This window comes from Mastigoproctus giganteus, chromosome 10, assembly GCF_048544385.1.
Source record: "Mastigoproctus giganteus isolate SK-2022 chromosome 10, ASM4854438v1, whole genome shotgun sequence".
Classification (NCBI taxonomy): domain Eukaryota; kingdom Metazoa; phylum Arthropoda; class Arachnida; order Uropygi; family Thelyphonidae; genus Mastigoproctus; species Mastigoproctus giganteus.
Genome location: NC_143584.1, coordinates 223,508,863 through 223,532,310, shown reverse-complemented (window position 1 = coordinate 223,532,310; position 23,448 = coordinate 223,508,863). Strand labels below are relative to the sequence as shown.

The 23,448-nt window shown below is 39.8% G+C and overlaps 1 protein-coding gene across 1 annotated transcript in view; it reads left to right on the top strand.

Annotated features, from left to right (window-relative positions):
* Positions 1-1,976: 1,976 nt before the first annotated feature.
* LOC150079974 (TNF receptor-associated factor 3-like) overlaps positions 1,977-23,448 on the top strand; it is a 50,950-nt gene continuing 29,478 nt past the window's right edge. The window contains exon 1 of the mRNA XM_090382245.1: positions 1,977-2,079. The gene's annotated coding sequence lies outside the window, so the exon portion shown is untranslated. The remainder of the gene's footprint in view (positions 2,080-23,448) is intronic.

Sequence of the window (23,448 nt, the reverse complement as noted above, 5' to 3'; positions counted from 1 at the left end):
AACGACCAAACTTAATAAAAATTCGAATGAAGTAAGTTTATTTTCGATTGATTGGATTTCGGATTTCGTTTTCATGTCACTGGTAGGTTCATAAAGGTATTTCAAAGCTAGAGAAAATTGTGGTACTTGGTATCTCACAATTTCACACTTTCGAGGCGACATCCCCATCTCGTTTCTGACAGTGGTTTTGGAGTAAGATGTTTCACACTCTTTTAATATATCTCAGCGTATCACTGAACTTGCAAAAATATTATACAAATTTGTATATGCTTTGTAAAGACCCAAAAAAATGAATTTGCAAGAGAAGATGATTTTGAAATGTCTCCAAGAACTAAATTCAAATTATGACTTCCGCAGGGCATATACTGTGCTTTGGAATTCTTTTGCAGGATAAGTGCTTGCACGCCTTTATGTAAACCTCTCACATGAGCTCCGTTATCGTACCCCTGTCCTCGACAGTTCCCTAAATCTAATTCCTCCTTTTCTAATATGCTTTCAATTTTGGCTGATAACCCTTTTCCTGTTTCAAAACAAATAAATTGTTCTTGTATACTCGCATCACTTTCAGAGTTATCTACATTAACATATCTTAAAATAACAGATAATTGTTCTTGATGGCTTACATCTGGAGTGCAATCTAATAAAATTGTGAAATACTTAGCTTTCCGAACTGTATTTATTATTTCCTTTCTAACTTTTTTAGCCAAAGCAGAAATCAGTTCATCTTGTATTCTATGAGATAAATAGGAACGCGATGCTGATTCTACGAAACGATCCAAATGTTGTTTCATGATTGGGTCAAATCTTGCAAGTAATTCTATGAGACCTAACAAATTACCGTTGTGCGGTTTATATAAAGCATCGCTACTGCCCCTGAACGCCAAATTTGTTCTGATAAATATGAAATTGCAGCCACTATTCGTTCACAAACACATTTTAAACGCTGTGTTTTGTTTTTAATTATTTTTTCATGGTCTTTGTCAATAGTGTTTCCAAGTTCCAAATTCTTTTCAAGTTGTAACAATTTGTACATAGCTTGTAAACGATATTCTGATATTTCGTGACTTTGTAATCGCGAACTTAAATATACCCAATCGTTGTGTGAATTTTTTTTTTTTTTTTTTGGCTGATGCTGCATAAGCTTATACGCTTGCTTTCTTGCATCACATGCCTCTATTACTATGTTTCATGCATACATTTTAGTTTACAAAGTTAAAATATTTTAATATTAACGAAAATTTAACTTACAGAAATCTGCAATTGGTTTTATTCCAGAACTAATGATGTAACTTGCCATAACGCAGTTCGTAGAATTGCCATCCTCTCCACACCGGGTGGACAAGACCCGAGTTAAAGTCTCGTCGATGATGCAACGAATTTTTATGGGCTTTTCACAACGCGACTGAGTTAGTCGGTCTCAGGCGAGAGTAGCATGGTTTTTTTCCTGGAAACTCGGGTTTTTCTAGCAAACAGAAAATCGACCACGGAATGCACGCAATATACTGTCTGTACATTGGCAGATGGCCCACATGAGCAACACGTGGGCCATCTATCAATGTTCATGATTCTTTCTGAGAAACTCTTGTTCAGGATGAGAAATTTTGCAGTACCCCATCTAGAGTCAGCTCCATTCGTCCCCACAGCCAGTTAAATAAGCGCTCTAAATATTTGAGAAATATCTGCTATAAATTTCTCTCCCACCCTGGCTTTTCTTCCAAATCAGTTTTCTTGTAAAAAGGGTAAGAGGGAAAAAATGTGATAATTTCTTAATACAGTATGTAATTTGTTGTCGTGTGACTCTTGCGACATCGATGTCTTTCTGCCGTTGTAGCGAACGAGTTTAGGAGGAAGTGCATGCAAACATCTGTCATTATGCTAAAAAGCAAAATGACGTCAGAAAAATGACGTCATTCTAGTCTATACTAAAGCATCTATATTGAAATCACGTCAACAGATCTGTTTACCATCGCTACTACTATACTCTACGTCAAACAGCGACTTTTCATGACCGCTCACCGGCCCTGACTGTCTGAGCTTTTTACCTAATGGAAATAACTTAGAGATAAACATTAACCTAAGGTAAGTTGAATGTCTTTGATTTGGTGTCGAATTTCCAGGTCGAGTTCACCGTATCTGGGGCTTCACGCTAGTTTTCTTTAGTGTATCACTACAAACACAGTTACCTTAGCAACTCAGATATTGCAATGTAGACAGTTATGAAACGGACTTAGCTGCTTACGCTGGAACTACCTAAAAGTAGTTCTAGAGTCAGTCATATTGAAGCGAATATCTCTTCTAAAGGAACTGGAGGAAAAAAATAATTTTGATATTATTATTATTATTAGCCATATGGTGCAAGGAAGCCTGAGGCTTATGCTGCACCAGCCAAAAAAAATAAAAAAAACCCTAAATTATCCCGACAGAGAGAGAGTAGAAGAATCACCGAGACAGAGAAGGATGATGATATCCAGCTCAGTACTCTGGGTGTGCCAAGCCCATACTAGAACATTTGGGCAGATGGACTGAGAAGTGGCAATTGAAGTTTAACATTGACAAATGCAAAGTACTGCATATGGGTAAAAGTAACTCCAGAGAAACATACCAACTGTGTGGTACTACACTTAGGGTGGTTGAAAATGAAAAAGACCTGGGAGTAATCGTGCAGTCAGATATGAAATTTTCTGAGCAGTGCAGACAGGCTGCCAGAGCAGATATGGGGGTAAATGATGTACAGGAATTTTGCCAGTAGGGAAAAGGAGGTGATTATTCCATTGTATATGGCAAAGGCCACGCAACGCCTTGAATACTGCGTACAGGTGTGGAGGCGTCATTTTAGGAAAGATGTAGAGTTGCTTGAGCGAGTACAGAGAAGGGCAACAAGATTGGTGAGCGGAGCTAAAGGGTGTGTCTTACGAAGAAAGGCTAAAGTTCTGCAAATTGCAGCGTCTGGAGACTAGGCACCTGCGAGGTGATCTGATTGATGTATATAAGGTATAGAATGGGTTGAACATGCTCTATTCTGATGGGATTCTTCCTCTTGATCAGATTACGAACCTGAGGGGGCATAAATTCAAGTTGAGAAAAGACAGTTATAGAACAAATATGCCGAAATTTGCCTTTAGCCAGCGGGTAGCTGATTGCTGGAACAAACTTCCATCTGTCGTTGTAGTTTAAATAAATTCAAGGAGGAACTGAACAAACATTTAGAGGGAATAGATGTGTGAAATGTTTTTTTTTTTTTTTTTTGGTGCTGATGCTACATAAGCTTGCTTTCTTTCATCACATGCCTCGATTACTATTACTAAAGAGGCCTGAAGGCAGGAGTACACCATTAGTCTCTTGACGGAAGGCCAAGGTCTTTATTGCTGCTTGTACGGGTCTGCTGTATAGAATTCCACATTGTCTTTCTTACATAAACCACAGCCAAAATTCATTGTCTAGTAGAACCCTGAAACATTGCCAGTATTTAGGTGTGCAGACTGATGTGGTAACACTTCAGTAAATACATTCTCACGTGGTGAGAATGTATTTACTGAAGTATGACATCTATAAGTATGACAAGTGGTGAGCTATAGCGGGCTCGCGAGACCCCATTGCTATTTTTTTTTTTTTTTTGAAAATTTGCGAGCCCATTGTTGAGACGATCATTTATTTTACAAATGAAATCCTGAATGCAATTATTGAGTATCTAGAGCCATTAAAAGTACCTAGAGCTCTTTTCATGTAATAAGTGATTTTTTGTGTACTTTTTCTAGAAAGTTTGTTTTTATTTGTTTTTATATTGTGGAATGTTTTGTGATAGTTTTTATGTTATTTGTGATATGGGAAATATTTCGTGTTATTTTTTATTCGCAATATTAAAATTTTATCATGAAAAAAATGTTTCCATTATATTTCCCTAGTTGTAAATGGTTTATGCGAAACATCCTTGGCGTTTCTTTTAGGTATTTCGATTTGCATATATGATTACGAAATAAAAGAGCTTTTTTATTGTAAATATTTTCTTGATCATTCACAGATTTTCATAATTTCTGGAAGACAAGGTACAATGGATTTATGATAACTAAAGTAAGAGATGTATACTTGCGAGTGCAACGTATCTAAATATCTCTGTAAAACAGAACCGATTGATGTACCGATCTTGAATTTGAAGCGACATACGCAGCTGTTAGGGGAACCTGACAATGAAATGTAACGAAAATGCGAGACGAAAAAAGAAATTGTTGAGAAATATTTGTATTGTTGCAATCATACTTACTGCAGTAGTAACTTCAAGAAGACCACGCTTTGTCCCCTTTTTATACAAAGAAATTACGTCTTAAGAGAATGAAGTATTATGGGAAATGAAACGAATAAGAACAAAGTATTACAAAATACTGTACATACATATATATATTTTTTTTTTTTATTTTTTTTTAATATAAGAAGAGGGTTTACGTTTCACAAGACTCGTAATTAACGTAATATCGATTTTCTAATTCTCAAGTTTTATTTAAAAAAAAAATGATGTTTGGAAAATTCAAAGCTCAGCTGCATCGATCCAGTTGAATTTTGAATTTCCCAAACTATTGGCCCTTACTTATTCTAGTACAGTAATAATGGCTAAAGGAACTAACGCGATTAACCCACTTCCCCATTTCAGATAATAGGAATAGCTGATTTGGTTATGCGCAGAGAGGTTGATAAGGTTTGTCTCACACGGGTAGGCAGTTATACAGCTAGTGATCGGCAAAATCAAGAGCATCGATTACTGTACAGTAATACCCCGACTTACGCTACCCCGACTTACGCGAACTCGGAGTTACGCGGTTCTTAATTTTTTAGTTTGGCAACGCTGCCGCTCACTATCTTCAAGGTCGTTTTTCATATGTTATCGATATACGGTGCGACGGCGGAGAATGAGAGCGAAAGATGAACAAAATTCAACTTTGCTGCTTTTATGTTTTTTATATCAGTGAAGGGGAAACACATTTCACCATAATAACGTAAAAACCAACACAATTCCAGCTATCGGTATAATCGCAAATGCAATTAGATCGAGTTTACTACCAGTTTATAACAGATTTCACTAGCAGAAACGCAACTGGATTTTTATTGTTTTATGGTAGTAACCCCTAGAAATGTGAGGTGTTAATAGTGTATCTCTGCCTTTATGGTGTTGTTTATTCAGTTGCTACATGCGCGCAGCTTTGTTTATGCGTATCAAGCGTGCCTCCTCGTTTTGTAATTGTGCTTTATTCCCTAAAAATGAGTAAAATACTTTTAATTAAAAAGGTGTGAAAAGGAAGCGTCCTGGTGAAGACACTGCAGATTCAGAGAGAAAAAGAAAAGCAATTATCGATAAACAGAGGCGGACTGGGTCAAAAATTCTTACCCGGGAAAATTTATAGTGGCCTCATACTATGGTTTATGGCCAAAATCACACCGGCCCACCGGGGTTTCCCCGGTAAGGCTTATGGCCATTCCGCCTCTGTCGATAGAGAAAAAATATGAAATTGTGAAACGCTTTGAGCGAAATGAAAGACCATGTGATATTGCACGTGCTACAGGCCTAAATGAAGCAACGGCGAAAAGCACATGACAATTGCAAACTTGACAGGTTGAAAATTGAAAAGGGCTCAATTGTAAAGGGCTTAAAAATTTTAGAAAACAGACTCCAACGAAGAACGCGTTATAGCTACAAAGCAAGGAATAAAAAAATTATTAGCTTGCTACGAAGAAATTCTGCGTGAAAAAAAGAAGGCGCTGTGTCGTCAGACGAATTTGTTAGATTTTATGAAGCCATCGACATCGAAATAACTTTTTAACGTAAGTCATTTGTTTTTTTAATACATATTTTGTATTAATATGTATAAAGAACTGCAATTTTATTAATATTTTTCTTCTAAACTAGTGTTTTTGTTAGTCCTTGGTCCCAATTAAGTAAAATTTACATGTATTTATATGCAAAGTTGTACCCCGACTTACGCGAATTCGACTTACGCGATTTTCGTCGGACCCACCTATCGCGTAACTTCGGGGTATTACTGTATTGATAATCAAATATAAAAGTAAAATCGGAAATGTGTCTGGCGCGAGGGAAACGAGCGCGCATGCACAAGGACTTCGAATAACGCAGGTTCCCGGAACTGACAACAGATGATGGTCAACTGCTTTCTTATGTGTCGATACACCCTTTGAGCAGTTTACGAAATGTATTTCTTGAGCGTGTATGGCTGACCTGACAAAGAATAACAAAGAGCAATTACAGTATAAGTAAGGACAATACGGTCAATACCTGTGTCTTGTTAAGAACTCGCATTGACAAGATGTGTCACTTCTATATGACATCAAACATGCATTTAGCGTATATTTTGGGAGGGTTATGGAGAATGGAAGGATTTTAAATCTGTAATTTCAAAAAAGCACTAATGATCGACATCCTGCAGGAGCTCTATTACATTTCAGAAGCTTTACAAAATCACCATGCTAAAAGCAGATAAATTAATTATTCAAACTATCGATGCTACCGCTAATTTGAAAAATTCTGAAGGAAATTAAACATATTCTACTGGAAATCGTGGAATTTGAAAGAACTTTCGTTTCGGTGGCAAGACTGTGAAAACCGAATAAGAAATTTGTTTTCTGATAAAATATGAAATAAAAATTAATGATTTTAGAGATTTTGTGGAAGACAGTTTATCTTTAAAATCGAGAGAAATTCCCTTTGTGGATTTTTACCTCATACTATTCAAAAATTCCAAAAAAGTTAGAACTCGAGATATTGTACTGGTCACGAAAAATGCGCCACGCGCTCTAATCTAATCATACTACTAGTGAGTGTTCCGCACAGACTAGTGACCTCAGCTTGGGAAGCGCCTCTGGCAGATGCTGCGGGTGACGTCACTTCCGTGACCGATCAGATTTACTCGGTAGGTACTCCCCTCCCCCCCAAAGGATATTTCAAAAATCGGCAAAAGTGCGAGCCCATTGTTAAAATATTCAGAGCTCACCACCTAAACAGCTCTGACAGCAGTGAACTATGCTCGATATAAGGGTGTCTATGAGTTCTCTGGTAAAATCCGTTTCTTCCACGAGCGCAGCCAATGGTCGTCAGACGGCCTGCCATCTTAACACACCAAGTGATCGAGGAGCTGGCTGTCAAAGTGAAATATGACGCCCAAGGGCGTCCCATATATGTTCGATCGTTTTTTAAGTGTGGTGAGCTTCAGTTTCAAGATATTCCTCCACCACTTAAGCTCTATGCGCAGTGGAGTGGCGTTGTCGTGCATGAAAAGAAAATCTGCGCCAAATGCACCCCTAAAAAGCCGGACATAAGATTGGGGATACAAAATGGATCTGTGCTCGGCAGCTCTGGACACTTATCGTACTTCTATCAAAATCATGAAGAGAGGGATGCGGCCATTGATCATTATTCCGCCCCACACGAGGCGCCTTCACTGTAAGTGTCCCTTTCTGTAAATTTGGAGAGATCGTTCTTTGTCTTCAGATAATCTTCTGTACTCATCAGAGAAGAGAATTGTACGCCATTTGTCAGGGCTCCAAGTCACATGGCACCACTTTAGACGAGCTCCGTGATGGTTTGGGGTTAATGGTATACAAACCACTGGCTTCATTGCGTCGAGTTCATTTACATTGAGCCTTCTTAACACAGTTCGGTTGGAAATGTTTTCACCTGTTGCTGTAACAACCTCAAGAGACAGTTGATGACAGGTATCGTAGGGTACAGTCTTGCTGTTAGAACTAGATGGGGGTCTGTTCTGGATGACATAGCCCTCGGGCGACCTTGGTCAGCTCTTTTTGTAATGGTTCCTGTATTCTGGAACTGTGTCCGTAGTGCCAAGAAGACACTGCATGACACATTACGCCAGCGTTTCCCGAACTGCGTTCCGTGAGATGTGAACAAGTGTTCCGTGAAAAATCGTAATTAATAAAAAAACAAAAATTCTATACCAGATACATAACGTGTCCTGGCGCTAGCATATTTAACGTGTTTTACATTTAAGAGTCATCGGCAGGCAGCAAAAACGTTTTAATTTCCAGACATTAATAAAATTCATGGATTTTATTAATGTCTGGAACCAAAGACCACCCTTTGGTTCTCTTGTTTGTTTGTTTGTTATTTGGTTTTTAGGAGCATTAGCAACTAAGGCCATATTGCTCCGGGATATGCGGTGGTCATTCCCTGACCTTTCCGCATTCTCCGTATTTGGTGGTGACGGGCTCGAACCCCGGTCTAATCAAGAAGCGTGTGCTATGCACTGCTACTCCTTCCCACCTGGCTACGGAGGCGCCTTGGTTCTCTTCACCAATAATAATGCAATGTTTTTATTTTATTAATAATAATTACATATCGGTTACTGAAAGTATTGGTATGACTGAAGTAGGATATATAATTTTTACATTGAAGAGATTTTAGTTCATGACACCCTCTATAGTTGTTCCATTACGTGTAGTATTTACCGAAAGATCTGATGACATGTCCAAGTTGAAGAATGTTTTCGTAAATGTGCACTCTTTTCCAGCCTCAGACTTTAATTGTAAAAAAAAAAAAAAAAAATTAGATTCAGTCTGAAAACACCAGGTGACTTGAAACCAGATGCCACGGTGGCAAAACACGGCGACAGAACTTTTGCCACCGTGTCCCAGTCAATATTTGTTCTTTTCCCGTCAAACTTCACAACAGAATCTCTGTGGGGGAGGCTTCAGAAACACCGAAGTGAATAGTTTCAAACACTACTTTGCCAACCCCCATTTAGAAAATCGTGGAACAGCCCTGACTGAGTATTAGTATTAGTAGTGGTAAGAAAGCAAGTTTATAAAAAATCAGCAAAAAAAAAAAAAAAGAAAAAAAAAAGAAAAGAAAACCTTCCCTCTTCCGTCCATCTCCCTCTAATAATTTTCCAGTTCTTCCTTGAATTTATTCAAATTGTCCACTTCCAACAATCAACCACCGGCTGGCTGAATGCAAACTTTCGGACATCTGTCCTGCAACCATCGTTCCTGAATTTGAATTTATTGGTAAGACCACCCTTTGGTTTCCTTCACCAATATTATTGTCCTTCTGTAAACCCGTTCCAGCAGATTATTATTATTATTATTATTATCACCACACAATTATTACATTAATCTGGGATTAAATAAATTTTCTGTTTATACTCCGGGATGACCAAACGGTCGGAGGAGTCCACAAGATAGACAGAATACAAGAAAGAGCACCGTATATTTAGCAGTCACGGGCTTGAACCCCGGGCACGCGTACTTATGCACCCACCCACGTGCCTGACCACTCGATTACTCCTACCCATATGCAGTAATTCCAGATTAACTTGCATTTGTCAAGGTTAAACTTCAACTACCATTTCCAAGCCTTTCTACTTATTTTTCCTAAATCTTGTTGCAGCAGCATACCTTCATTACTGTCATTAACTATTCTACCAACCTTTGTGTTATTGTTGTTATGAAGATTTAATGGCACATAAGCTGCTACGGCTATAATGTGCTTACCGTTGTATTATAATGTTCCGCCACAGGTCAGTAGAGTTTACAATAAATCAATCAATACAAACGTTAATCATATTCAGCAGTCACGGCTTGAACCGCGTCCACTCAAAGAGCATGTGCTACTGCACTCGCGCTCCTGACCACCAGGATAAGTCTAGACATTCAGTATGATATGCCTTCATCAATATAAATAAATTTAGTAAAGAACAATTAGCCCACAAGTGAATGGCTGATGATGATGATGATGAACCCTGAAAGAGTTCCACTAATAACATCAATCTATGAAGAACAGTGTTCATTAATAACCACTCTGTATTCTATTCTATCTTTGTGAATTGGGAATATATTCAGTGATGAAACGGAGCCGGTTCGTGCGAACCGGTTGTTAAAAATTTTTACGCAAAAAAATGTTTAACATGATCTCAAAAACCAAATAATCTTAATCTTATACAACGATGTAGAAAATAATACGGCTTACAAAATAAACTTCAAATGCAAAGAAACGCGAATTTCTAGTAGTTAAACAGCAACTTCTATAACAGACAGGTCAAAGTTGTTATCATGCACGCGCGCTGCTTATTTGTTCAAGTTTCATCCTGATGTGAGACAAACATACTTTAAGGAATCGTCAATGTTTTTTATCCAACAGTGGCGTAGCCAGGGTAGGGTCAGCAGGTACATTGTACCCCCTGACGCCGAAATCTGGTATTGTGACGCCTTTTAGCATTAGGCAATTGGCACCTATTTCTGTGAACGTACCTGCTGACAAAAAAATCCTGGTTACGCCATTGTTATCCAATATTGTTTATTGCATTGTATACTTCACTATGATTATATTGGTTTTCTTCCGAGCTTCACACAACCTACTTGATGACAGGGCATGGCCCATTCAATGCCAAACTAATTACCTTTAGGCTGGTAGACAGCCCACTCTGCATTTGTGGGGAGTCGGAGACCTGGCAGCATGTAATGTACCACTGTGACCTTTATGAGGATCTTCAATGTAGGCTAATCACCAAACTACGCTACCTATCTAGAGAAAAGAATAATACATCCTAGATTCTAAGGACGAATATGAGGCGTTCTCAAGCTTCGCCCAGGACTTGTTTGCAAGAAGGCGAAACCTCCCTGCCGTCCAGGCACAAAACTAGACCTAGGGGAATAATCCAAAAACCCATACCAATAGTGGATCCAAGGAGCTCATCCCAGAGCAATAAAACGCCACGACCATCACTACCATATTCAGTTTTATTTTTTAAAATTTTTATTTATTATAGTCTTTGGTGGCCCCTAGACATTTGTCCAAATTCACCTAATATCACTGACTTTATTATATTTAAACAATCCTGGTAAAGAAAAAAAAAAAAAAAGTGTTAGGTTTGTGTAATGTGTAAGTGCGAATTTATGTTATATACAGGACACCCAGCCACCACCTAGGATAACTGCAACCCGATGCCCGTCTTTATGAACGTGCAGCCGGGCCTGGGTCTACTATATTGTCTGCGCTGACCGCGCAAAATTCCCACACCCTCCGGTAGAAGTGCTAGACAAGAGGGTGCCAGCAATCCCGCCCCCCAAGTTGCCCAAGCCTGGGAGCCAGCAAAAAAAAAAAAAATAAACAAAAATAAAAAAAATATATATATAAAATAAATAATAAAAACACACAAAAATAAATAATAATAAAAATAATAAAATTTAATTAAAAAAATAAAAGATATATATTAATAATAAATCTTTCCTCCCAGCACTGGCATTCAGGAATCAGTCTCCTACTCCTGTCGGCAGAGAGAGAAAAAAAAAAAAAAAGACACCATCCTGGTCCACAATCCCGCACTCAGTTACTTACATAGCGCCAGAAACAACAACAACAAAAAAAAAAAAATAATAAATAAATAAATAAAATAAAATAAAAATAAAAACACCGTGCCATCGTGAGATTTTTGGCTCTTATCCGGGCGCAAAAAATAGAAGAAAAATGAGGGGGGGGGGAATATATATCCTTAAGGGCGCCGAAAAATCATTGCCCAGGATGCAGAAATACCTTGGTCTGGCACTGCTTACACACTACGATTGTATTACACTTTTAAATTTTAATAACTTAAATAGTTTACATGAAATATTTCATAATACAAGATATTTCTTTCTAAAACATTATATTATAGTTTCCTTACTCATACACTCTTCTTTATATCTTTTTCATTTCACTTGTATAATAGGCAAATCAAGCATTTGCGTAGGGCATATAGATTACCCATAAAATTAAATAATCAGAACGCCGTTTGGGTAGTGGCGCTTCGGCCCTACCCAAATGGCGTCGTTGGCATTTGCGTGGATGCCTACCATAGTACGACGGCACTGATCATACGCTACTAAAGCCCTTGGTCAATGATAAGCTAGACTGAGCCTCGACAGGGAACCCCTGTCCCCTGAAAGAATTGGAATCGGATAAACATCACCGCCGCCGGACAAGATGACCTTACTAACAGACTGGAGACTCATCAGGACTGGGCATAAACCTGAACAGGGCTATGAACGACTTGACATTAACTACCGACTGACTGAAGTGACGGACTCGATAAATGGACTGAGTGACATGACAAGAACCATTGAACAAGATTATGAATGATCATACCACTGACCTCGACACTACCACGATCTGACACCAACCAGGGCCGCTTTTACCACTAGGCAAAATAGGCACGTGCCTAGGGTCCGCACAGAGGTATTTGTAACAAATATCACCCTCATTCTTGTTTATATAAGAAGGGCTCCGACTTTCATTTCTATGCCTATGGCCTGAAAAGCTCTAGATGCAGCCCTGACGCCAACTACTGACAACCACAAGAGGCAGCTCGCTGCCCACACGCCATTGGGCGATCTGCACCATGCTCCCTTGCTAGGTGCCTTTACTCCCTATCTCCAAGCGGGGACGGCTGGCCCCTCCCCGCTGCCCTCTCTTCCCTCTAATGAGGCCTGTCCGCACTGCCTTTCTGGGGTCGCCTTCACTATTCATCCCATATCTCTAACTTTTCCACTCTGCTTAAACAGCCAGTGCACGTCCAAACCCCACGTAACAAACCTAAATTAATTGTCAAAATTTCAACTTTACTTCGACTTGATACTATTCGATCATAATATAACCTCTAGCGTATACCCCAATATATATTTATTTATTTATAGGCCCTTGCCATTTAAATCTCTGGAAACTAGGTGGCAGGGCCTGCCAGAGTATGAAATAAAATCTATTGGGAACCTGACCTTCCTCCTCGTGGCAAAGTGTGGCAACGGTAGGTCCCAATTGGGGTCCAACCGCTAAAGGGTCAGAGATACAACATACCACGACACTACACTACAAAACAATACCCATATACTGTTTGATATCTCTGGCCTCCACAGAGTACTGTGTTACACAAACAATGCATACAACGCGGAGATGGGGGAAACCCCGGGACGCAAAATACCTTGGTCTGGCACTGCTTACACACTATGATTATATTACACTTTTAAATTTTAATAACCTAAAAAGCTTACATCACAGTGTAACATGGCGGAGTTCAACTAGCGTTTGGGAGCCGCCTTACATAAGATACTATACATGTCTACTACTAACCTAAATAGCTTACGTATACTATTTCATAATACAAGAATGATAGGTATTTCTTTCTAAAACATATTATGGTTTGCTTACTCATACACTCTTCTTTATATCTTTTTCTTTTCAATTGTATAATTTAAATTCGTTTAATTAAGCAATACCTTTTTCTTTTGTAATAAACACGTAAAAATGTATATACAGGGTGTTTCAGTTAAACGTTTCAGAACTTCTAAGAAGGGTAGGGTACATCCTGACAACTCGAAATCATATAGCAATGTGGGGTCGGAAATGCTTTCCTGAAGCGGTGTTGTACACAGAAGCACCATAAAGAAAAGAGACCGTAAGTGAGAAATCGTTTTAATAATACATGAAAAGAAGCAAAAGGTACATGGATTAAAGTAAGTGTTCAAAGTTTCTTCCACGGGCTACAATTCACGCCTCACATCTCGACGCATGGACATCCGAACATTCTGGAATACTCCAGGCGAATTTCGAATTTCTTGAACAAGAACGCCACGTTAGTAGGATGGATGATTACACGAACGCAGAGTTAGCCGATATGCATTTGGCGTACGGGGCTGCAAATTGTAGTGGGCCAGCCGCACAGCGTTTGTACGCGGAACGATATCCGACGAGGCGTATTCCCAGTCATAATTTCTTTGCAAGACTGCACCAGAGGTTAGCTGAGAGAGGTTCATTTGAAAGAGCTGACAGGGACAGGGTAAGAACAGCACGGACTCCAGCCGTCGAACAGAATGTGCTGTAGCATGTACAGGGGAATCCAAGAACGAGTACACGAAGTCTAGCAAACGCAGTCGGGGTTTCCCATTGCAGCGTCTGGAGGATTCTCCGAGAACAAGACATGCATCCGTTTCACGTGCAGCGTGTCCAGACACAGCAACCGGAGGATTATGCACCTCGTATTGCTTTCGCACAGTGGTACCTTGGAAAATGTGCTACAAATCCCCTTTTTCCTGCTGAAGTGTTGTTTTCCGATGAGGCATCCTTCACAAGGGAAGGAATTTTCAACACGCATAACGACCATATCTGGGCAGTCGAGAACCCACATGCAATACGACGTCGTGCAGCACAGATTCGATTTTCGGGCAATGTATGGGCCGGTATTATGGGAGATCACCTCATCGAACCTTACCTGTTACCGTGTCGTCTAACCGGACCTATCTACTTGATCTTTCTGCAGCAAGTATTGCCACAACTTTTGAGAGATGAACAGATTTCTGCATCGACGCAACAGACAATGTGGTTCCAACACGATGGAGCCCCTGCCCATTATAGCGGAGATGTTCGTAACTACCTGGATGTCACATTTGGTCAACAGTGGATCGGACGTGGTGGTCCCGTGCGTTGGCCTGCTCGGTCACCCGACCTATCATGTCTTGATTTTTATTTCTGGGGTCATATGAAATCGCTAGTTTATGACACCCCTGTTGACAATGCTGAGGAGCTGGTTGCAAGAATCGCAGTAGCTGCCGAAGAAATTCGAAATTCGCCTGGAGTATTCCAGAATGTTCGGATGTCCATGCGTCGGAGATGTGAGGCGTGCATTGTAGCCCGTGGAAGAAACTTCGAACACTTACTTTAATCCATGTACCTTTTGCTTCTTTTCATGTATTATTAAAACGATTTCTCACTTACGGTCTCTTTTCTTTTTATGGTGCTTCTGTGTACAACACCGCTTCAGGAAAGCATTTCCGACCCCACATTGCTATATGATTTCGAGTTGTCAGGATGTACCCTACCCCTCTTAGAAGTTCTGAAACGTTTAACTGAAACACCCTGTATATATATCTTTTATTGTCAGGTATGATTCCAAATGGCTCAGTGCATTGCCACTTCTTATGGACAAAGGTACAAAAAATACAAACTGTGTTATGCGAAATTTTTATAAGGAACTGGTTGGTTGTTAAAATTTTGGCAGCTCTCGATTGGGTACATTCGCGTATTTCCAGTCCATAGGAAACTTCCCCTGAATCCAAAAATGCTGGGTCTAGTTCGAAATTTGTTTTCTGTATTACAGGGATCAATATATTTTGTCAATTTTGTGACAGCGTTTTTCATATAATGTAAGAAAAAAATTATTTATTTATTATTATTATTAATTATTTATGTGCCGAGATAATTACGCATCTTGGCTTCCCAACTGCTAGATGAGCAAACTATAAAAGCATTCTTCGATTATTCATAAAACTTTGATACATTAGCGCCACCTTCAAAATCGTTTGTAAATAAACTTTTGGAAAAGTTTATTTACAAACGACTTTGTAAATATTTTAAAAAAAAAAAGTATTCACAGAACCAAAGTATTTAAAAATATTAAATATTACAATGTATTTACAAAAAGTATTTATTTATTTTTTTGCAAAACTCTTTTAATTTTTTTCTTTGTTATGCAAAACCAGCTGCCAGGTGATCCACAGTATGCTGTCGTAATGCAGTATTGTAAGACTACGTTATATTAGCGTGAATATAATAATGTTTAAAAATTATTACTCACTTATGAAATACCTGCTTGTATGGAGCTCTAAAATATCCTTTTCAACAGCATGTTGATTTATTCTGTGAAAATGCTAAATAACACTGACTTCCCGTAAGCACACAAAGAAACACGTTTCATTCAAACGAACGTGCTGCTTTTGAAACTTTTGAAAGAGTAGTCTCTTGCGGTTTCCGGTAAGGAGATTTCATTGTTTGTCGCACCTCCGGTTTGGCGCTGTAATGCAAGGAACGGAAGGGAAAATAGCTGGTATTGAAGAGCTTACATTAGTGATTCTTTAAGTGCATACAGTAATACTGTGAAATCGGTATTTTAAGTTAATCAATAAAGTAAATGCTGAATTTTACCTTTTTATGTTTTATTGAATATTATAAAAATATATTGAAATAGTGAAATATTAATATTCCACTATATGGAATAATTTGTGAATACTCGTTGGCAGTATCTGTAAGTTAAAAAGTTATTTAGAGATGCAGAAAATTGTTTTATAAAAATCAGGTTGACAATAAGCCTATAGTAATAGTAATAGTATTTGCCATATAGTGCAAGGACGCCACAGGCTTTTACTGCACTGACAAAAAAAAAAAAAAAAAAATAGATAAGAAAATACAAATTATATTTTGTATAATTTGAAAATACAAATTATCCAATTGATCTTTGAATTTATTCAAATTGTTCCAGCAATCGAATCAACAACTCGCTGGCTAAAGAAAATTTCCTCAATCTAATCTAAGCCTTAAACTCTGTAATTTGAATTTGACCCCTAGTTGAGGAATTTTTTTAGAACATAGTGTACAGTGTATAGGACAGGAATGAGAGAACAACCAACACAAAGGTAAAGGGATCCCATGTTGGGGCACCTGTTTGCTGCTCATTTCCACACTGGTCAGGGATAAGTCCTGCTCCCACGCCAGCTAAATAGCTAAGGCGTGGTGTCTGCTTGAGTAGGGAGGGGGAACCATGCTGGTCCATCTGTCCACCACTCGTCCTGGGGGAAAGGGGATGAGAGACAAATTTTTCCATTCAGTAGTAATTCCCTCTTTGCTCTTATTCTGTTTTTTTTTTTTTTTTCCTTCTGATTTTGTGCTTTTTTCTTACATTTTCTGTTATGTATTTTTTTTCTCTCATTTATCCTTCTTTTTTCTCACACTAGGGGGGATTGCAATGGTGTGTGGTGTATTTTAATGGGCTAGATAGCTAATAACTAAATTTAAGTAACTTAAAAGAGTAGAGAACAAAAGAAGTACTAAAATTGGACATATACTGAGTGATCACTAAATTATGACCACTCCTATGAAAACTGAATGCAACCCATTGACCAAGTGAGGTACGAGAGTGCGGAGTTAGTCGACCTACGTAGCATAGATAAGGTGTCAGTGGTTCAGTAGATAGTAAAATTCCGAGCGTCATGGGTAAAAGGAAGGATTTATTAGACTTTGATAAAGGACAGATTATGGGTGCTTGACGAGCTCGTACCTCGATTTCCCAAACAATTGAACGGGAGGGGTGTTTGAGAGCCATCATAGTTAAACTGTACCAGGACTGCCGTCAAAATGGTCAAACAACGATCCAGCGGCAAAACTGCAAAGGTCAGCGAAAGGTTGATGTTAGAAGTGAGTGCCGGGCGCGACGAATCCTACAGGCGAACAGGCGCAGCACTGTTGAAGAGTTGACTACCCAATACAACATGGGCCAACCCAGAACAATATCATGACCATGCGTCGCACGCTCGCACGTATGGGCTATACGAGCAGATGACCCCTATGGCATCCTCTCCTAAACAAGGTTCATTGGCATAATAAACTCGCCTGGTGCAAAGAGCATGCAAGTTGGACGTTAGAAGACTGGAAGAAGGTGTGCTGGTCAGATGAGTCACGTTATTTACTCCACACCATGGATGGTCGTGTACGGATTTGGCGTCAACAACATGAGGCTCTTGATCCATCCATCATGCATGGTATCAAAATTGCAGGCTGGTAGAGGCGATTGTATGGTGTGGGGCACGTTTCACTGGCACGAACTTGGACCCCTGGTACATGTGGAACAACGTATCAGTGGTCTCCACTATTGTCAACTGCTTGCTGACTGTATACACCCCGCTATGTCACACATTTTCCTGAATGGTGATGGTGCCTTCTAAGATGACAATGCGCCAAGCCATCGGGCACTTGTTATGCAGGAATGGTTTGAGGAACGCAGTTCTGACTTCCAGCATATCGACTGGCCTCCGAACTCTGCCGATATCAATCCCATAGAGCACTTGTGGGACACTATGGAAAGGCATATGAGGCATCTGGATATGCCAATCACTTCCATATCTGCATTGCTGACCGTATTACAGACAGCTTGGTTGGCCATACTTCCTGAACGCTTCCGACATCTTGTTGAATCAATGCCACGTCGGATAGCTGCTATACTGCACTAGAGACGGTCGTTTTCAAAGCCGCTAAGTGGATTTTTCTTATTTATTGATTTGAAATTATTGTTTTTCTAAAACTTTTGATTTAAATTTAGTAGTATAACATTATTTTGTGATTTTCTGATTAATTTGGTGTATTTATTCTTTACTCGGCCTTGTAATTGCATAAAAGTATCGGTAAAGGTTTCCACGTGTTTCAACTCCGCTAACCGTTCGTAATTTTCCCGCCTTTGTGATACGATATACCGTACTAGATAGCGTTAGTTGAACTTCGTTAGCAGTTAAATTGTACGTTTAAATAAATACATATAACGACTTAGATTACAAACGTAATATAATTAATTTTATTTAACATAATTAATTATACATATAACCACTTAGGTTACGTAACATAAATAATTAGTAAAAACAAATAATTAATACATAACTTGATACGAAAGTTATATAAAGGGATTTCGCAGATAACACTCGTTACTGAAACGTAAATATTTCGTAGATAACACTCGTTACTGAAACGTAAATATTCCGTAGATAACACTCGTTACTGAAACATAAATATAGCGTTATAACTGTGTTTGGATACAAGTTTAGGATTTAATTTTGTACAGAAATTGAAATTTTATTGAAAGTAAATCTAAATCATGACTCAAACCAGAGCAGCAAAGCAAAGGGCTCAAGCTAATGGGAATGCTGTGGACCAGGGGAGAACTGAGGGGGGCAGTTGTCCTCTGAATCACAGCCTTGTAAGATGCACTATTTGCTTGATGTTTGCGGAGCAGTCAAGTATGGGACATGATACTGCCATGGGGAATGTCTTTGTGTGTGTGCGATGCAAGGAGTGTAAGGAGATAAGGCGACAACTCAGTGTTGTTATGGGCCTATATGAGAGCTTGAAGGATAGGGTGGATGCCCTCGAAGGATTACAAGTGAGGGGCCCATCAAGCTCTCAGCTGCCCACACCAATGCCAGAGCTTGCACTTGGTCATCGCGGAACACAGCGGCAACCCCCAAGGCAGAATGCGCTGGTCCCAAAGGAACTAGTAGTTGTTGGTGACGCTATTGTCAGGGAAACGGGAAACATGCTTTGTAAAAAGGATAGGTGGAATAGGACCAGGGTATGTCTGCCAGGGGCAAAAGTTGATGACGTTGTAGAGCGGATATCATCTTTTAAGGGCACAAAAGGTGATATAGTTGTACACGTTGGCACTAATGACATTAAGAGTAGGAGACCGGCGGAATTACTTGACAAGTACAGGTCACTGATGAAAAAAAGCCGTGAATTAGGGTTGAAATTGAAAGTGTCTGCAATTCTGCCCAGACACGATAGGAGGGAGTATATGATGAGAGCCCTGTCAATCAATTCGGCCCTGGAAAGATTGTGCAGGGCTCAAGGGGTAGAATTTTTTTCAGCCTGGTCTGTACTTGTTAACAGGAGAGACTGCTTCTACAGGGATGGGATACACTTAAATAGAAAGGGTGCAAGAATGTTTGCTGATGCTATCGAGGCAATGTTAGGTGGGTCGGAAAACTGCTAGATTGGGGGGATACAAGGACTAATAGATTAACAGTAGCCACTGGCAGAGGTGAAAGTGATTCTTGCACTGCTTCTATTGGAATGAGCCGCAGCCTGGAAAATAAGATGCAGGATATTTCAGAGACTGCTGGGAATCATTGGGGTACAAGTAAACACATGGGTTGTGTTAGGGTAGCTAAGAAAAAGAACAGGTGCATGTATACTTGTGTGTACACCAATGCTAGGAGTTTAGTAAATAAATTTGATGAATTTGAGGTATTGCTCAAAACATCAAAGGCAGATATTGTGGGGATTTCAGAGACGTGGTGTCACACAGATATAAGAAATGCAGAACTGGAATTTGGGGAGTACAATGTCTACAGAAAGGATAGACAGGATAGGAAGGGAGGAGGGGTTATGCTATTAGTTAAAAAACACATAAAATCCAAGGAAGTGAAGCCAGTCGACATCGCTGGACAGTGCAGTGTCGAGTCAGTTTGGTGTGACATAAGCATTGGGAGATCAAAATTGAGAGTAGGAGTGTGCTATAGGCCTAATGACTCTGATGAGTATAATAAGAAACTGTTTGGAGAAATAGACTGGGCCAGTAAATCAGAGAGTCTTATAATGGGGGATTTTAATTTCCCAGATATTGACTGGAATTTGGGGGCTGGTCACTCACACAGTAGCAAGGCTTTTGTGGATTTATTGGATGATTGTTTTCTACATCAGCATGTTCGGGAGGCAACTAGAGGGAGTAATACTCTTGATTTGATTATCAGTAGTGATTCTTCATGCATTAAGAATCTGCAGATAAATGAACCACTTGGTGGCAGTGATCACAGTGTGCTGAAGTGGGAGTTACTCAAAGAGGTAACTACCATTAGGGGTAAAGGGAAGGGGTATTGCTTTCGTAAAGGCGACTACAATGGACTGAGACAGTATTTAAATTCTATACAGTGGGATCAACTGATGATATTGCCAACAGCAAATTCAAAATGGGAAGCATTCAAAGAACTTATCGTGGAAGCTACTAGGCTTTACATACCAACTAAGAAATATTGTTCAAGGTTTAGGCCTAAATGGTTGTCAGATGAACTAATAAGGCATATGGCAGAGAAGAAAAATGCATGGGATACATACAAATTAACACGTGACACGGACGCCTATGATAGATACAAGTTGATCTGTAACCAAGTTACAAAGGAGGTTAGGCAGGCGAAGGCAGATTACGAGAGATCCTTGGCAAGGGATGCGAAGAAAAACAGCAAAGAGTTCTTTACTTATGTAAACTCTAGAAGGAAGGGGATGAATCAGATTGGTCCACTTGAGATCGATGGGTCAACTGTTGATGACCCTGCTCGGGTAGCTAACAAACTAAATGAATATTTTGCATCGACATTCACACATGAGGAGTTATTCAGCGAGGGGAATGCCAGAGGTGTATTCAACTCTAGCAGTAAGCTAGAGAATCTTGTAATAACTGAGAGCAAAGTGGAGGAGAAATTGTTGAAGATAAACACAAGAAAGGCACCTGGGGTGGATGGGATCTATCCAGTTATATTAAAGGAGGCAGCAAAGGAGGTAAGCAAACCCTTAGCCATAATTATGAGAGCTTCCTTGGACTCAGGGGAGGTACCCATTGACTGGAGATGTGCAAATGTGACCCCAATTCACAAAGGGGGATCAAAGGCTGACACAAGTAATTATAGACCTGTGAGTTTAACTTCTGTTCCCGGAAAATTAATGGAGGCACTGGTGAAAGAAGCACTGCAGGATCATCTAGACAAGACTTCAGTTATAGCTAGGACACAGCATGGTTTTGTTAAGGGGAAGTCTTGCCTGACCAATTTGATTGGATACTATGATGCAGTCACAAAAGAACTGGATGCAGGGAATAACTTTGATATTATATACTTGGATCTTAGAAAGGCTTTTGATACTGTTGCACATGGAAGACTGCTGCACAAATTGGAGCAGTGTGGCATTGGAGGCAAGTTGCTGCTATGGATAAAGGGGTGGTTGAGGGGGAGAAGACAGAGAGTGGTAATCAATGGACACTGCTCATCGTGGACTAATGTTATTAGTGGAGTCCCTCAGGGTTCAGTATTGGGGCCTTTATTGTTTTCTGTATTTATAAATGATATTGATGATGGTATATCAGGCTTAATGTCCAAGTTTGCAGACGATACGAAGGTTGGCAGGGTTGTCAAGGACACTACTGACACTATGCTGCTGCAACAGGATTTGGAAAGGTTGAGCAGATGGGCTTCGAGGTGGCAAATGAAGTTTAACATTGACAAATGTAAAGTACTACATATGGGAAACAGCAACCCCAGAGCAACGTATCAACTCTGTGGTACTACACTGACAGTGGTAGAGAATGAAAGGGACCTGGGGGTGGTGGTGCAGGCAGATATGAAGTTCTCTGAGCAGTGCAGACGAGCTGCAAGAGTAGCTCATGGTGTATTGTCAATGATATATAGGAATTTTTCTAGCAGGGATAAGGAGGTGATTATTCCCTTGTATAAGGCAATGGTCAGGCCACACCTAGAGTACTGTATACAGGCCTGGAGGCCTCATTTCAGGAAGGATGTAGAGCTGCTGGAACGAGTACAGAGAAGGGCAACTAGATTGGTGAATGGGACAAAGGGGTTCTCTTACGAAGAAAGGCTTAAGTTTTGCAAATTACAGTGTCTGGAAACTAGGTACCAGCTGGGTGATCTGATAGAGGTGTACAAAGCCTTGAATGGTTTGAGCATGCTCAATGCTGATGGGATTCTTCCTCTAGCTCAGAAAAATCACCTGAGAGGGCATAAATTCAAATTGAGGAAAGACAGATGTAGGATAGATGTGCGGAAATTTGCCTTTAGCCAGCGGGTGGTTGGTGGGTGGAACAGACCTCCATCCCTTGTCGTGGAAGTTGATAGCCTAAATAAGTTTAAGGCTCAGCTGGACAGGTATTTCGAACGAACAGAGGGGTGAAGTGGAAGTGGTTATTTTTATTTATTTATGTTACTTTTTTTTTTTTTTTTTTTTTTTGGCTGATGCTGCATAAGCTTGCTTTCTTGCATCAAATGCCTCTACTAATGCTAATGCTAATGCTAATGCTACTGAGGGCAAAAGGAACACCTACGAAGTATTAGATAGGTGGCCATAATTCAGTGATCACTCAGTGTATGTATTTTATTCTTTCACACTTGCAACCATACTCTCATTCATTCTTCTGGCATTCATCTCATTTGTTCGGCTTTTTCTTACTGGTCTGCACTCCTCTGGCACTCCAACTTACTAGCTGGAGTGCCAGAGGAGTGTAGTCAGTTGCAATGCAGCCCTGGCTGCATTTTGTACAGGCCAGAGAGGAGTACAGTGTGCTGGTGTTGTTACTATATAGATCAGGTTGTGTTAGTACCTTAAGCTAAATAAATTATGCAGCCAATTGCATTCATTCCTTCACTCACTCCCATTTACCACAACACTCGTTTGCTCTCTCTTGCTCCCTTACTGGATTACTCTTTCACCAAAACTAACATTCATTCCCTTTTACCACAACTCCTTTTTCACTCAATCATTCAGTACCCAGCACATTTACTCACTTATTCAGTATTCACAATCATTCAGTACCCAGCACATTCACTTATTTAATTCATTCACACTTTCATTCTACATTTCGTCCCCTGGCTACTAACTTACTAATCTTTTTGAACTAAGTTGCTTCCCTGGCTGCCTGTACATCTCCCTCCTCTACATGACTGCATAGTGTGTGTGGGGTCCTCCAACTCCTTACACTGGGCAGGGTGTTCCGAAGGAGGGTGAATCCCGGTCAATCCGCTTTTGTCAAGTCAAGTATCGGTCAGGGAGATGGAAACAGCTGCCCTGTCAGGTTAAAATGTTAATATCTG